Genomic DNA, 17,480 nt, shown 5'->3' with positions numbered 1-17,480 from the left:
AGATAGATAGATAGATAGATAGATAGATAGATAGATAGATAGATAGACAGACAGACAGACAGACAGACAGACAGATAGATAGATAGATAGATAGACAGACAGACAGACAGACAGACAGATAAATAAATAAATAAATAAATGAATGAATGAATGAATGAGTGAATGAATGAATGAATAAATGAATAAATAAAAAGGAATACAGAGAAGTAGCAGCTTGAGGCTTGTCCCAAAACAACTGGATGCTGTTCTACACAGAGAACGAGGAACCTATGGTTTTTGTCTCCAGCTCTTTCAAATGATGGAGCTGTTGCCTGTGATTTAAGACTGTGAAGGAAAAAGAGTAATAGGAAAAAAAATGGTCCTAAGGTCAAAGTTATAGAAAAACTGAGTGTCTGGGATAGCAGACACATGTAGCAGCAAATGTAGATGATGGTTTAGCACTCATCAGACATACCAGGTAACACAGTTCGACTCAAACAGCCAACCAAGCATCAACTGTACATCTCAAAGAACAGACCCTAACAAGTGGAAGGTCAAATTCTTGTTCCAGAAGTAATTTGCAATTGAAGATGATGGAGTAAAAACAAAGCAGATCCCCAGTACACAGAAAGCCTAGCCTCGCCAGCTCAAACAGGCCTGAGAGATCATGGAGAGAAGAGCCTTCATTTCCCAGCCTGGCTAGCATGATGGGGTGACTTCACTGCCAATGTGCAGAAAGGGTGACTTGGGCAGTTCTTGGGGGTTCTCCATGAAGGCTTTGTAAGGGTGCCACTGCAACTGCTCATGGAATCGTAGTCCCTATATCAAACTTTTCAACAAAACATCCCTACTGCTAGCACCATGACTAGACGTGTCTCTGACAAATAAAGTATATGCTTTATCTGATAAGCTTTTAGAACCAGACAACTGGGTTTTATTTCCTTTTCCTTTTGGTTACTACATAGCATCTCACTAAAACCAGGCAAAGCCATGGCAAGTGCTCTAGACTCTGCATCTTTCTCATAGTCTCACATCTTGTTCTAGTACATGGGACTACTTTGGTTTTGTCTTGTTTAATCTTACTTCTAACTGATGTGTTTGTTTGTGTATGCTCTGTATCCTTCCTACCACCTTTAAAGCCAAGATATAAATTTTAAATGAGTAAATAAATATAAAAAATACAGGCTCATTAATTTTTCAAAAGAGAAAATTAAGGTCCACAGAACCACTGATATTAATGTGGTACTAGAAAAACATATGCCACACTAAATATTCAGCAATAAATTACAGAAGCTAAACCAAAAATAAATGTATATTTGTATAGTGAAAAAAGATAATAAATCAATTTGTCTATAATTCCTTTTTTTAAAATAGGTTCTGTTTATTAACAACATAAATGGATATATGAACAGAACTTGTTGGAATCTGGATGGTGTCTGAAGAGATCTGGTGACCAATATTATCCATTACAGGTACTCCAAGATGAGATCAATTGAGAGAAAAAATCATTTCATAACAGGGAGGCTGCCAGAGGCCACAGCTATATGTCACCAAAGATAGAGTCATAAATTATAAAGCCTCTGTCTGCCAAGGTCTGGTCTTTACTGTAGACTGCTGGTGCAAATCATTCCTGAGGTCCTTTGGAATGTGGTAATTAATAACTTTGGGAGACATGCTGAGTATTTACCAGAAGAAAACCCACAGGGTACCAAGGGAGAAGATCAAAATTCAATTCAACAGAAACTTCTTGAATGTTATCCATTTTAGGGGTCCAAAGATCAGTCACCTGAAGCTCCTAACTAGAAGAACCTGAAATCTAGTGAGGGGAAAAAAATATCTCTATTCTGTATACCTAACACAGAGAACAGCAATTGTTGTTGTAATTAGAGAAAAGGTAAGCTAGGAAATATATGGTGTATCAGAGTTGTCTAAATGAGCTGAACAAATATTAATATATTAACTAACCCATACATTACCATTGACAGTGGTTCAAACATCGAATCTTTTAATGGCCACTCTCTTGACAACCAAGGAGAAGGTAACAAAGCTAGCATTAAGCTTGATTACGAGTCAAAGATGACCAAGAGGAAAACCTCAGGGCTTATCATCTTTTACTGATACTTGTGAGTAGTTAAAATGGAGGACTGTAAAGTAAGCTGCTCACTAACATACTGTACACATTAGAATCAGAGTACCAACCAAGACTAAGCCTATCTATAACAAAACCACGTAATAACTATTTCACTTTGCTTTCCTATTCATTGTGGTGGGGGAGTTCTACCAGAGCAAGCATTTTGCCTATTCTGGCTATCTAAATACCAAGACATACAGTAGGCACTTAATAAATATTTGTTGAATTGACAAATGAAAGCTGACCCACAGGGAAACAGTGCTTTCCCATTGACCCAGTGTTTCTTTTTTTTTTTTTTTTTTTTTTTTAGGAATAACACAACAGTAGTGGCTACCATTCTCCAAGTATTTACTATATGGACACTCTTCGAATCCTATTACAGGTTTAATCCATTTAATTCTCATTATGTGAAGAAAGTGAGGCAAAGAGGATGTAAATCTTGCTTCACATTAAATGGTTTATACTTAGTAAAGCATTGTTTTATCCTCTCTAAATAGATAAACTGAAATGTGACCAAATAAATACATGCAAGGATGTCATACACTGTTTTTCAAAAAAGGCCCCCAAATTGAGATACCTAAGGGGTATTTTCATAAGTTACACTATATCCACAAAGCAAATATTATATAGCAACATATGAATGTTTACAACACAGTTTAATCACATTAGATATGGTGTTAAACATAAAAACAGAACACAAAACTGTATGCTGTAACCTCAAGTCTATGTAGAAAATAAAAATTAGGGGGAAATGCACCAATTCTTTTTTTAACTTCAAGAATATGAGCAATCCATGGCATTTTATTATTCTTCAATCCATGGCATTTTATTATTGTTGGTTCAAGCAAGGCCTAACCTTTGTGCAGATGCATAGATTTCCACCAAAGTACCAGTTCTAATGTTTTGTGCAGACCTTTTTATTTAAATGTGCTTTATAAAATGCATATTGCTCTGTTTACAAATAATTTGAATTCAAATAAATATGCTACCATTATACTAGTAATCTTAATCTACTTGTTTTTTTTCAAATTACTAAATTCTGTGCTTTGACTGTGCTCTTTGTGTATAGTATGTGCAACTTATTTTCATTGTTGTGTGTAGCCACCACATCTTACTCTACAATTCTACTACACTGGTACCCAAACTTCCTGCCTCTAGAAAAAAGTGTTGCCACAAACAACCCAACCATACACCTTATTCAACTACCGACAACGTCTTTACGATATATATCAAAGAGCTAAATGCTGGAACACAGAGTTTGTGTTCCTAAGTTGATTAGACCTTTCAGACTATTCTCCATTACAGTCACAGAAGGCTACATTCCCACCATCAACACATGAGAATTCTTAAACATCCCCATGAACATTTATATTTTTCTGCACTCTAATTATCACTAGTTTAACAGTGATTGTCACATCGTTGCTTCAATTCTCCTTTCTCTGATTACTTAACGTGTTTGATGATTTCTTCACAAGCTAGTTAGTCTTTGGGGCTTAGTCTTTTGTTAAGTGCTTTGGGGCTTAGTCTTTTGTTAAGTGCATGCTCATATCTCGTTCCCATTTTTCTACTGGGGTTGGTATCGCCTTCACATTGATTTGCAGGAGTTTCTTGAAATACTGGACATTGATTTGCTATTAATCTCTTACAAGCTTTGGGCACTGCATACATCAACTCCCATTCTGTCATCTGTCCACTTGTACACTGATGCCTCATTACACAGAAATTCATAAGTATGATATAATCAAATCCACTGATTTTTCCCTATTGCTTTATGATTCTGTTGAGGAAATTTATCAAGTTCTTCAACCACACAACTAAAACTCTAAAAGAGATTGAACCGAATTTAAAGATTAACTTAGAAAGAACTCATGCCTTCTTTATACTACATCTGCGAGAATAAAAACAATAAAAGCATTAACTCACATAATCTTTGTCTTTTTGTTGTAAAATTTTTTTCTAAAGTGATATTGTGTATTCTTGATTAATTCCTAAGTATCATATATTTTCTTTTGCCATTACTCATGGATTATGTTTTACTACATTCTTAATTAGATATTAGTATATAGAAATTATATACTATATTGATTTGTTTATACTTACTAGTTATGATAATCAATTAGTTATTTTCCATTGATTAAGATGCCTTGCCTATAAACAGTAATTTTACCTATTTTTCTTACTTTGAGACATTACCAAACACTAGGTTAGTGGCAGCAGAGATAGTGAGCAAATGTGACAGATATTTTTGCTTGACTCTCTCAAACTCCATTGCATTTTCCTCCATTTTAATGGGTCTGAAATCTAAAAACTACATTTCCCCATTTCTTACATTGTAGCTAAGGTTTTGGTTGCAACCTGGGAGATGACAACCAGAAGATTTGGAAGAGGTAGAAAAAGGCCATCTTCCCACTCCAATGGAAAGTTGGAGATACATGTTTTGTGAGGTCAGGGTCTGCATCAGTTTTGAATTATCAACTTGTAGGGTAAGTAAATGAAAACGAAAAGCTTTTTAAGTATCTGTCCTATCATGTCACATCTGCTTCAGCTTGGAAACTTTGTTTCCTGCATTAAACTGTGACTGACAGCAGCATATTTGTTTGGTTTCCCAATATTGGGGAGAATGTATCTGAAATTTCCCCATTAAGTATAACATTTTATTTTTTAATCATGTTAATCAATTAAATTTTAAAAACAAAGTTAATCTTTAGATTTTGGCAAGTAACTGTAAGGAAATTTCCATTCCTAATTTGTTATATTTATTTATGTTTTTAAAATCAAACGTTGAAATTTATTAAATGCTTTTTCTACACAATTTTATTATTTTCTTAGTCCATTTAATGTGCAATATTACAGTCAGAAACTTTCTGATCATGTTTTTAGTAGTTTCATGAAATGAGTTGGGTATCTTTTTCTCTACCTTCTATTTTCTGAAGCAACATATAAAAGATAAAAAGTGATTGTTTCTTAAATTTACCAGCAATCACTTATAAAATCCTCCCCAGAGATTTTTGGAGAAAAGGTCTAGACTACTATTTCCAAGTACTGGTCTAATCATATATTGATTTAATCATGTTCTCATTTCTATTCATGACAACTTTAAAAATTACATTTTTTCTGAAAAATATTCACTAGTTTTTTAAAACTAGTGTCTTTATTTTTCACATCATTTTGTTCCTTTTTCCATCTCATTTGTAATCCCTGTGGGCTTCCCATCACCAAATCACCTCTGTGCATCACCATAGTCCAGTGCACTTCCTCCCTTCCAGTTTTTTCCCCAAAATGTATGACTATAAATGGCTTCCAATACTATTTTATCATTTGAAAAATTGGTTTATAGTTATTTCTTCATTTTTTGTTCATATTTCATTTTTCTTTCTTTTTTGCTCAAATGTCTGCCTTCTTTATCTTTAAAAAAAAATCACCTTTTTGGATTTCCTGAACCTTATCTATTATTATTATTGTTTGAAATTTAACTGCATTCAGTACTCTTATTACTTCTATCCTTTTTGTTTCCTTAGGTTTTGTTTCATTTTATTTATCAACTTTTAAGTTAAATGCTTGGTTCACTTGTTTAACCTTTCTCATTTACTAATAAATGTATGTAAGACCATAAAATACCTTTAAGCACTGTTTGAACTACACCCCAAAATTCTGACATTTAATGTATTCATTATCTTTCAGTTTTAAATATAACAATATTCATTTTTATTTCCTCTTTTAACTCAAGGGTTATTTAGAAATATGCTATTTAATTTATAACCCTAGGAATGAGGGAAAGCAATCATTTTGTTTGTAATTCCTTATGATATTGCATTATACAGAGGGTAAACTAATTTGTATCATTTTCATTCTTGGGAAGTTACTGAGGTTTCCTTTATGGCATAGTAGTGGTTACATGGTTTGTTTTGCAAACACCCCATACAAGCTCCCAAAAGTCACATTTCTGTTGAGAATACAGTTTTAGGTGTATTTCTAATACCTCAAGCTTACTGATAGTGTTGTTCAGCTATTCTTCACATCTGTTCATTTTTCACCAGAGTTCATCTGTTTCTGAGAATAGTGTGTTAAAAATCTTCAAGTACAATTGTTGATTTTCTCTCTCTCTCTTCAGTTCCTTAGACTGCTGTTGCTGGTAGTTATGTTTTCAACCTGTATTGATATATAACTTTGTTTCTGATGACTGCACCTTCTTGTTCTAATGTTCCTTTCATCAGCATATAGTATCTCTTTTTTCTCCTGTGTTCACTCTGCTAGTGCTGTTTCTCTTAGTTGAGTTTTGTGCACAATCTCGCTTATCGTTTTACATTCAACCTTTCTCTGTCTCTAAGGGTGTGTTTCTTGGAGACAATTCATTTTTATGTATGTTTTGACATTATTAAAATATTTTATTATACACACATATGTATGTGTGTGTGTGTGTATTTTACATCATTCTTCATTTCATACATTTTTTTCACCTCCTTTCTAATCCCCATGGACTTCCCACCTGTGTGCCATCACCATAATCCTGTGTACTTTCTTTTATATCCAGTCTAAATTTTTCTTTATAACTTTTATAAAGAATAACCCTATATTTTATTTAGTCAGAATTTCTGGCCACCTGTTTCATATTTTCTGGCACTTGTTTCATATTTTCCACACATTGTACTTTCTTTTTGATTTAGCTCCCCACCCTCCTTTCCGAATTTTGACTCGATAAATTTCCTTCAACTAACTTAAAACTTACAGCCATCTCTTTTTTTTTTTTCATTTTTAGTGGCTGACCCAAGATTCATTCTGAATATTTATTTATTGCTACAGTCAAGTCACTTTGTTTTCCCTTCCATTCAATAATGCAGATCACATCTAGATTTTTAGCCCTTATTTTGTCCACAGTTGCCCTTTTTCTTTGATTCTTGGCTGTATTTAAGGTGTCAAAGCACTTTACAAGGAGGTTTGGTCCGTGTTACTTCCCTTGTATCTTGGAGCTGCTCCTGTGTTTGTTATACTGAACATTTATATACTTTCAACATGTTTCTTTGTGAAGTATACTACCAACTTCATGGGAAGTTTCACAGAAGACTTTGTACAAATATAAGATCTCAAGTTTGAACGACAATTTGACTAGTAATAAAATTTAAGGTGTTGGGAAAAGTTGAAAACAGAAATTGATTGAATGTATCTGGTAGCACTAAATTATAAACTGAAAAAAAATTATTAAAATGGTAAATTTTGTTATATATTTTACCACAATTTAAAAATTATTTTAAAAGTTTTCCTATAGACTCTCATGATACCTCTGGATACATCTCACTTCTCAATTGAACAAACATTCAAGTGTGTTCAGTCCTCAAAAGGGGTTCCTCATGTTTCTGTGTTAGTCTTAAGCATAGCTATTTCCCTTGAGCTTTTATCTCTTCCTGAATAGTAATCTTGTAGGAAACAGTCAGTTGTCTATAATAGCTTAGAATTTGGCTGGAACTAAAAGTCTATGCATGCCACTTTTGTATTTAAAACCTACAGAAGAATAAGTCAGAATATTTTCAGTGAGCATGTTTTACTTTCATAAATAGAAAATGTTATTTTAAAAGTAGGGGTCAAAGCTGAAAATGGCAAGTTATTTTTGGAAACATCCCAATATGGCCTGAAATCCTTAGAAATAGATCTGCAAATTATATTCTCCAGGTGAACACTGTGAGACAGCATATTGTAGAGAAACAGCATAGCATTCTGTCCTAGACCAACTATGTAAACATAGCTGTAGGTTGCTGAAAAACAGAGACCTAAAATATTTATTATAGTTGCATATTTCCTTTGTATTTCCCCCCACTGGCATTTTTGCTAAATTAATCTTTCTCAAACCATTCTAACATGAAAATGAAAGCAAATGTGATTTGAAAAAGAAAACTTTGAAAAGAAAGCTAAATACTAAAATTTACAGTGAACTTTGTTTGGATCTATATTCAGAAACTCTTAGCTTCCTTGTTAGGAAACTTCATTTTTTAAAAAAATAATATAATAGTTTATTTTTACATCAGTTTGTGCATTTTTTCCATCTCAGTTGTAATCCCCTTGGGCTTCCCATTACCAAATCACCCTGTGCCATCACCAAAGTCCAGTGCATTTCCCTCCCCCCACTGTTTTTGATCCCACTCCCCACTCCACCCCCATAAATTATCTCTGGTATATAACTGTTCATTATTATTATTATTATTATTTTCTTGCCTTGTCCGTTATATTCCTGCTATGAGTGAAACTATTCAGTATTTTTCTTTTTCTTTCTGACTTATTTCACTAAGCATCCATCTATGTTGCTGCAAAGGACATGTGTTTCTTTTTTTAGTTGCTGAGTAATATTCCACTGTGTATATGTACCATATCTTTTTAATCCAGTCATCCAATTTTGGGCATTTGGGCTGTTTCCTGTCTTTCCAATTGTAAATAAAACAGCAATAAGCATGGGGGTGCAAGTATCTTTTTGAATCAGTGTTTTTGTGTCTTTTCGGTAGACACCTAGGAGTGGGATTGCTAGATCATATGGAAGCTCCATGTTTAGCAATTTGACGAACCTCCAAACAGTTTTCCATAATGGTTGTACTCATTTGCATTCCCACCAGCAGTGCAGGATAGTTCCTTTTTCTCCACATCCTCGCCCACATTTGCTGTTGCTAGTTGTTTGAAGATGTGCCGTTCTCACTAGGGTGAGGTGGTATCTCATTGTGGTTTTAATTTGCATCTCCCTTATAACAAGTGATGGTGAACATTTTTTCATATGCTTGTTGGCCATCTGCATTTCCTCTTTGGAGAAGTGTTTTTGTAGCTCATCTGCCCATTTTTTGATGGGGTTGTTTATTTTTGTTGAGTTTCATCAGTTCTTTGCATATCTTTGTGATCAATCCTTTTCACTAGTTTTGTGTGGGAAAATTTTTCCCAATCAGTGGGATGTCTGTCTTTTGTAATGTCCCTTTTGCCGTACAGAATCTCTTTAACTTGTTGTAGTCCCATCTATTTATCCTAGCCTTCACTACTGTTGCATTGAGTGCTCTATCTTTAAAGATGTCACTGAAGTGTATGTCGTGTAGTGTTTGGCCCATCTTTGTTTCCAGGTATTTTATGGTTTCTGTTTTATGTCTAGGTCTTTAATCCACTTGGAGTTGATTTTTTGTGTATGGTGTGAGGTAGTGATCTAGTTTCATTTTTTTGCACGTAGCTTCCCAGTTTTCCCAGCACCATTTGCTGAACAAACTTTCTTTGTTCCATGGTATCTTCTTTGCTCCTTTATCAAAGATTAGCTATCCATAAGCTTGCGGGTTTATATCTGGGTTTTCTATCTGAATCCACTGGTCTATATGTCTGTTCTTGTTCCAGTACCAGTTTTGATTATTATAGCTTTGTAATATAGCTTGAAGTTTGGGAGTGTAATGCCTCCATTTTGATTTTTCTTAGACATGAGGGTTTTGGCTATTCGAGGTTTTTTGTTGTTCCATATGAATCTCATCAATTTTTTTTTCTATTTCTTTGAAGAATGTCATTGAGACTTTTATTTGGATGGCATTAAATCTGTATATTGCTTTTGGTAGGATGGCCATTTTGATGATGTTAACTCTCCAGATTCATGAGCAGGGAATGTCTTTCCAGTTCATGGTGTCTTCTTGTATTTCTTTTAACAGTATTTTGTAATTTTCTTTGTAAAGCTCTTTTACCTCTTTTGTTAGGTTGACTCCCAGGTATTTGATTCTTTTTGTTTTAGTTGAAAAGGGGATGCTTTTTTAAATTTCTGCTTCTTCTGATTGGTTGTTTGTGTATAGGAAGGTCTCTGACTTTTGTGCACTGATTTTATATCCTGCTACCTTGCTAAACTGGTTGATGGCTTTGATTAGTTTCTCTGTGGAGTTTTTAGGGCTTTCCATGTAGATTAACATGTAATCTGCAAATAAGGACAGTTTTACTTCTTCTTTCCCTATTTGGATTCCTTTGTATGTCTTTTTCCTGTCTTACTGCTCTGGCTAGAACTTCCAATGTTGTGTTGAAGAGCAGTGGCGATAGTGGACACCCTAGTCTTGTTCCTGATCTCAAAGCTTTCAGCTTTTCTCCGTTGAGGATAATATTGGCTGTGGGTTTGTCATGGATGGCTTTTATCATGTTGAGGTATGTTCCTTCTAGTCCGAGGATTTCAAGGGCCTTAAACATAAGTGGGTGTTGAACTTTGTCAAATGCTTTCTCCACATCTTTTGATATGATTGTGGTTTTTATTTTTTTGTTGGTTGATGTGATGGATTACATTAATTGATTTTCTGATGTTGAACCATCCTTGCACTCCTCAGATAAAGTCCAATTCGTTGTGGTATATTATTCTTTTAATACATTGTTGGACTCTGTTGGCTAAAATTTTGTTGAGGATTTTTGCATCAGTGTTCATTAGGGAGATTGGTCTGAAATTTTCTTTTATTGTGTTTTCTTTGTTAGTTTTTGGTATTAGTGTGATGTTCCACATACTTCATAGAAAGTATGTGGTAGTTTTCCTTCTTTTTTGATTTTTTTGGATGAGTCTGTGTAGAATAGGCACTAGTTCTTTTCTGAACATTCAGTAAAATTCATTTGTAAATCAATCTGGTCCTGGGCTTTTATTTTTAGGGAGGATTTTGATTACTTCTTCAATTTCCTTGCTTGTAATTGGCCTGTTTAGTTGTTCTAGTTCTTCTTTATCTAGCTTTGGGGGTTGTAGAGTTGTAGGAATTTGTCCATTTCTGCTAAATTGTCAAACTTGTTTGCATATAGTTGCTCTGATTATTCTTTTGATTTCTGCTGGATCTGTTGTGATTTCTCCTCTTTCATTTATGATTGTTTATTTGTGCTTTCTCGTTTTTTCTTTGTGAGCCTGGTTAGTGGCCTGTCTATTTTGTTTATTTATTTATTTATTTATTTTAAGAACCAACTTTTGGTTTCATTGATTTTTTGGACTGTTTTCCTAACTTCCATTTCATTTATTTCTGATTTGACTTCTATTATTTCCTGTCTTCTACTGGCTTTGGGTTATTTTGTTGTTCTTTTTCCATCTCTTTAAGGTGGGAGACTAGGTTGTTTTTTTTTAGTTATTTCTTGTTTCTTTATGTGAGCCTGTATTGATATATATTTTCCTCTTGTAACTGCTTTTAGTGTGTCCCATAAGTATTGAAGACTTGTGTCATCATTGTCATTCTTCTGCAGGTATTTTTCAATTTCTTCTTTGACCTCATCATTGATCCTCCAGTAGTGTGGGTTTCAGTCTTCACATGGTAGGTGGGTTTCTCGTTTTCCTCATATGGGTTATTTCTGGTTTGATTCCTTCATGGTCAGAGAAAATAGTTGGTATGATTTTGACCTTAGTGTATCTATTGGTATTTATCTTATGACCCAGTATGTGGTCAATCCTAGAGAATGATCCATGTAGATTTGAGAAAAATGTATACTCAGATTTTTTGGAGTACAATATTCTATAGATGTCTGTTGGACTCATGTTGTCCAGATCCTTGTTCAGAGCTTCAGTGTCTTTGCTTATTTTTTGTCTTGTTGATCTGTCCATAGTGGAGGGTGGTGTGTTGAAGTCTACTATGTATTTTCTCTGATATACGTTTCCATAGATGACAGTAGTTTCCTGATATATTTTGGTGCTCCTTCATTTGGTGCGTATATATTGATGATTAGAATGTCTTCTTGTTGTACTGTCCCCTTAATCATAATGTAGTGGCCTTCTGTGTCTCTTTTAATCTTTTTTAGTTTGAAGTCTATTTTATCTGATATAAGTATAGCTGTTCCTGCTTTCTTTTTTGGTCCATTTGTTTGTAGGATTGTTATCTATCCTTTTATTTTTGATATGTTTTTATCTTTTGTAGTTAGATGTGTTTCCTATAGGCAGCAGAAAGTTGGGTTCTGTTTTTTTTTAAAGATTTATTTATTTGTACATATAGAACTGGGGTACAGGCCAGAAGCTCAGGGGCGGCAAGAGGCTTCACCAGAGACAGAGTGGGGAGCAGAACAGGCAGATCTACGAAGTACACTGCTGAGGGGAGCAGCGGGTGGGCAGGAGAGGTCTGCCACACCATATGGTCACCTCCCGAGCAGGTGGGAATCGAACTCATGAGGAAGTGGCTTTAGCTTCTTAGTGCTATGCTTTAACCCACTGCACCACCAGGGAGTGCCCTGGGGTCTGTTTTTAATCCATCCTGCCACTCTGTGTCTTTTTACTGAGGAATTTAAGCCATTTACATTTAGAGATAATACTGACATACTGGCACCTACGTTTGCTATTTTGGTGTTCTTGTATTTTTATTCCTTGTTTTGAACTGTTCTTGTTCATTCTTCTGTTGGACTTGGCTTGAGGGCTTTATCCAGTGGTGACTCAGCTTGGGGACCAGGGCAGATGCAGAGAGACCAGTTACAAGGCTACTGTAGCATTAACTCTGGTGTGAGGTATTTATCATTTTACCAGTTTACCAGTTTAATCAAGTCAAAATGAGGCAGGACAAACTTGACGGGCATGAGCCAGAGGAAAGTAAGTTATTCTGTTGGCTCCAGTTTAAAGTCTACTTATGCTTTCTGACTGGTCATCTTTGGAATTTATATTGAGCAAACTTGCTGTTGCTACAGGCTTAGATTTTGGTTCGTTAAGGTAGCTGTTGTGACATTAGACCATTCAGTCTAGTAGTGCCTTTGCTTAATTTAACAGAAATGATGGTAGAAGAATAGGGATAGTTAAAAGCAATCAAACACAAGCAATACTCTCAAGATAGAGCCAGCAGTATTCCCTATAAACTGCATGCAAACTGTAAGACAGAAATAAGTCAAGGATGACACACATATTTTTTGCCCAATCAACTAGAAGATTGAGTTGTTTTCTGAGATGATGAATTCAGGGGTCATGTTAAAAGGTGTGAGTAATGCTGATTGTAATGAACATACAGATAATGCTTAAATAGAGTGTCATTAGTGCGACATTACATTTTTCACAAACAATACTAATGTCCTAAAGATATGTGACAGGAGTATTCAGGATGTGCACACCATTTTCCATTTTCCCAGAAGCATGATATTATTTTACGATAACATATAAACTTTTGTTGTGATTAAACAAACAATCCTAATATGAAATAGAATCCAAAATTCTTGTGAGATTTTAAGATAAAACACCAGACTTCAAAGAAGTGTACTTGTGACAGGTGCTTTGAGCTACATCCTGGTCTCCTGGGGCTGTGTATTTCTCTCTTCTGCCAATACAAGTTTTTCTGTGTTCTTGCAAGTTCTGAAGAGCTCAGAATTTTTTAAGTTTACTCAACATCAATCATCTTGAAACATTTACTGAGTATCAAGCACTATACTGGGAGCAAGAGATACAGCATAAACAAAACATAGTCCCTGCCCTTGTGAAGTCTACAATCTATGTTGATATTAAGCTCATCTGTATTTGTTTTTGTTTAGGTGGGTTTTTTAAGGAAAAAAGTTAAAGTACCATCTCCATTTATACTTTAAGGGGTTACTTTGAGGTTCAAATATTTATGATCATGAAAACAATTTTAAAATTTTAAGTAGATATGCAGGTGAACTGAATAGATACAGCTTTCGCACTGAAGCTCCAGGCAGATAAAGTAAAAGCTATTGCAAAAACACTTAAGGAATGAATCAGAACAGAGTAAAAATGAAAGACTATACGTGTGGAAACTGACTACTACACTCAGGCACTAAACTGGGCTCTTAAGTGTCCTGGGACTAAAGATAAACTTAAAGCATACATTTACTTTTTTGTTTTCTGGCAAACACACACACACACACAAACTAATTGGCAGAGAAAATATTTTTCCTGAAAATAAACCAAAGCAGGGATAACATGGGTCATCATGTAAGCCATGCTGGATAACAAAAAGGACAATATTGTTCATTGCCCTTTTACAAAGGCAACCACTGCATTGTCCAAAGTATTGTTGCCTCTGCTAATGAACTATAAAGTCAGATTGCATAACAGTAAACTATCAAATCCTTGTAAGAAATCATTGCTTGAGATTTTATCTCTAATTACACATCTGACTTTTGTAATAATAATGAAAATAATTATATAGCTCCATTAAGTTCAACATCTGAGCTACCGTCTAAAAGCTTCAAGGAAAAAAAATGCAGTTAGAGAAACATGTCTCCTTTCTTTCCTTATTCTTGAAGTTTAAAAAAAAATCCAACATGTAACAGAAAAACTTAAAACATTCAGCCATTGTTTCTAATACCCATTAGTTCATGGAACAGCCAACCAACCAATCAGATATGTGACCTGAAGTACAGTAGAAAATAGAAATCTTATGAATTTTTATTGTGTTTACCTAATAAAAATGCATGTTAGAATTACACAAATACTATTCTTTGTTTAAATGCTATTTTGAAATATTTAATAGTCTCTAATATAGATTGGCTTGTCATTACCAGAGAGGGAATATTTTTCCAAACTTGGAGCTGTAAAATTAAATACATCTTAAAAATCTTTTTTTACATTCACAATCTAATGGTCATTTTGTTGTCTTGCCCTGCTAACTACAGACTAAGACAGCAGCACTTTCTGACTTGTACTGGCCACTGCATGGCTGTCTGTGCCATGACACCTCCCTCCCCAATTCAAAATGCAGAATCTCTGCCTCTTGCCCACATTGTCCAAGCAGCTCCGATTACCACCCCTTGGCCAATGATTAAAAAGAGTTGAACGTGGGTCCCAAGCCACTCTAATTTCAACATTCCTTGGGATTTTCTCCAAACAACATCTTAGAAAAGTCCCTTTTCCTTTTGATTGAAGGACTCTAGAAGTGCTCATGACCCCACTGCAGGCAGTATGGGGAACATTCATTTGCAAATTCAAGCCAAAATTTACCAAAAAAAGATAAAAAATGGAAATAGGCTGTATCCCATGTTCTCTTCTCCACTCTGCTAAGCTTTGACCCAAAGACCTACCCTATGAACCAAGAAATTCTTTTGTTCTGGCAAATTTTTGAAGCAATTGGAAATGCCATCTCTGTAAATTAAATCTGGTCTAATTCTGCAACTATTGTTGACAATTTCAACATGGTTCTAGCTTAAAGATCAGGCCATATTTCAGCCATTTGGAACCACAAGTCTTTGATGGCTACAAAGACTTGTCATTATTTTAGGGAACTATCAAATGATGTGAATATAACCCACTGTTCCCCATTTTGACTTGTATTCATTTGTGCATGTGTGTGCATGTATGCTGAATTTCACACAACTTCAGCACATATGTAGATTTATGAGTCCATTACCACAGCCAATATACTGAATATTTTCATCACACTAGGGCCCCTGGCATTGCCCTTCTGTAACCACAGTCATTACCTTCTATCAACCTCCTTAATGACTATAAGACTCTTCAACTTATCTTCTTTATCTTGGTTGAGATTTAGTTGTTTGTAGTTTTGACAAATTTGTCCATTTCTTTTTAGATAGCAAATACCTGAGAATGCACTTGTCCTTTATACTTTGTAAGGATTCAGGATTTGTAATGGCACACCCTGTTTCCTTCTGATATTAGTGATTTGTATTTTTTCCATTTTTTCTCATTCAGTCTTACTAGAGATTTATCAATTTCAGTGATTCTTTTTCAAAGAACCAGCTTTGTCCATCATTGATTTTTCTTTTTTTAAAAAAAAATTTCAAGTCTATTAATTTCTACCTTTATTTCCCTCCTTCTGCTTTTTTTTTAAGATTTATTTATTTATGCATATAGAACTGAGATACAGGTCAGAAGTGCAGGGGTGGTGAGAGGATCCAACAGAGACAGTGTGGGGAGAAAAACAGGCAGATCTACAAAGTATACTGCTGAGGGGAGCAGCAGGCAAGACAGGAGAGGTCTGCTGCACCATGTAGGTCACCTCCTTGGCCAGGAATCGAACTTGTGCTGAAGCATCTGAGTCTAGCTTCATAGTGTTGTCCTTTAACCCACTGTGCCACCAGCGAGGGCCCTGCCTTTTTTATAAACTTTACTTTTATTTTTTTTTTTTTAACTTCTTGAAGTAGGCACTTAGATTTTGAAGTCTTTGCTCATTTTTTTTTTTTTTAAGATTTATTTATTGTGCATACAGAACTGGGGTACAGGCCAGAGGCTCAGGGGCAGTGAGAAGATTCACCAGAGACAGCATGGGGAGCAGAAGAGGCAGATCGTCGAAGTACACTACTGAGGGGAGCAGCAGGTAGGCCAGGAAAGGTCTGCCGCACCATGTGAATCACCTCCAGGGCAGGCGGGTATCGAACTCATGTGGAAGTGGCTTTAACTTCTTAGTGCTGTGCTTTAACCTGCTGCACCACCAGGGAGGGCCCGGTCTTTGCTCATATTTAACATAGAATTTAGTGGTATAAATTTCCCTTTCAGGATTGCATTAGCTACATCCCTATATTTTGATAAGTTGTGGTCTCATTTCCGTTCAGTTCTATGTATTTTTGTTTCCTTAAAGATCTCTGAGTGACATGGGTTATTCAGAACTGTGCTGTTTTATTTTCACTAATCGGAGGTTTTCCTATTACCTTTCTGCCATTGATTTCTCCTTTGACTCCACTGGTCAAAATAAAGAGTACATGCAGATGAGTTCAACTGTTCGAAATCTTTCAGAGGTCTACTCTAAGACCTGGGATGTGCTCCATCTTAGCAAATGTCCAGTGAACTGATGAGAAGTTGTCCTGCTACTGTTTAATGGTGTGTTCTAGAAATGCCAATTAGGTCTGTTGGTTGATTGTGTTGTACAGCCCTCCAATATCCTTGCTAATTTTCCATCTAGGCACTCATCCTAATAGATTCAGCATATAGGTCTTAACCTATTTTTGTTAGCTGTGGTTACAATAATAGCCAATTTTTAAAATATTTTGTAATGTTCTTTTTTAGTCTGATTTATTTATCCGGTATCATTGGAGTTCCCTGATAGGGTAAAGAGGGTTTCTCCAGGCACAGTATCTCTCAAAGGAAGTGGGCAGGTAGTTGTGTGGTGCTCAGGCCCACAGGCTAGAAGAGACTTCTTTGACCCAACATAACACTGTTGCAGGATGCCTGTGCCAGTCAACTAGGGCAAGGGAAAGGACTTTAGGTCCATAGAGATACAGAGAATATTGAACTGGGCCATTTTTTATGACAGGACCTCAACAGCAGGAGCTTCCATGTGCCCAGGTATCTCTTAGTGAAAAGGGCATCTCAGGCCCAACAGTAAAGGTAGTATTTGCCCTGGCCACTGACTATAGGAGGGGCCTCTACTAATCCCTTTGTTGGTAGGGCCAGGTTTACTCCTGTCTGATACAGAGAAGGGAGGGACATACCTGAGCCATCTTCTGCTGATAGCTCAGAAGTAAGAAAATCTCAGGTCTGGCTTCAACTTCTGTCGAC

This window comes from Condylura cristata, unplaced genomic scaffold (assembly GCF_000260355.1).
Source record: "Condylura cristata isolate star-nosed mole 26May11 unplaced genomic scaffold, ConCri1.0 scaffold00032, whole genome shotgun sequence".
Classification (NCBI taxonomy): Eukaryota; Metazoa; Chordata; class Mammalia; order Eulipotyphla; family Talpidae; genus Condylura; species Condylura cristata.
This window is presented reverse-complemented; position numbering follows the sequence as displayed.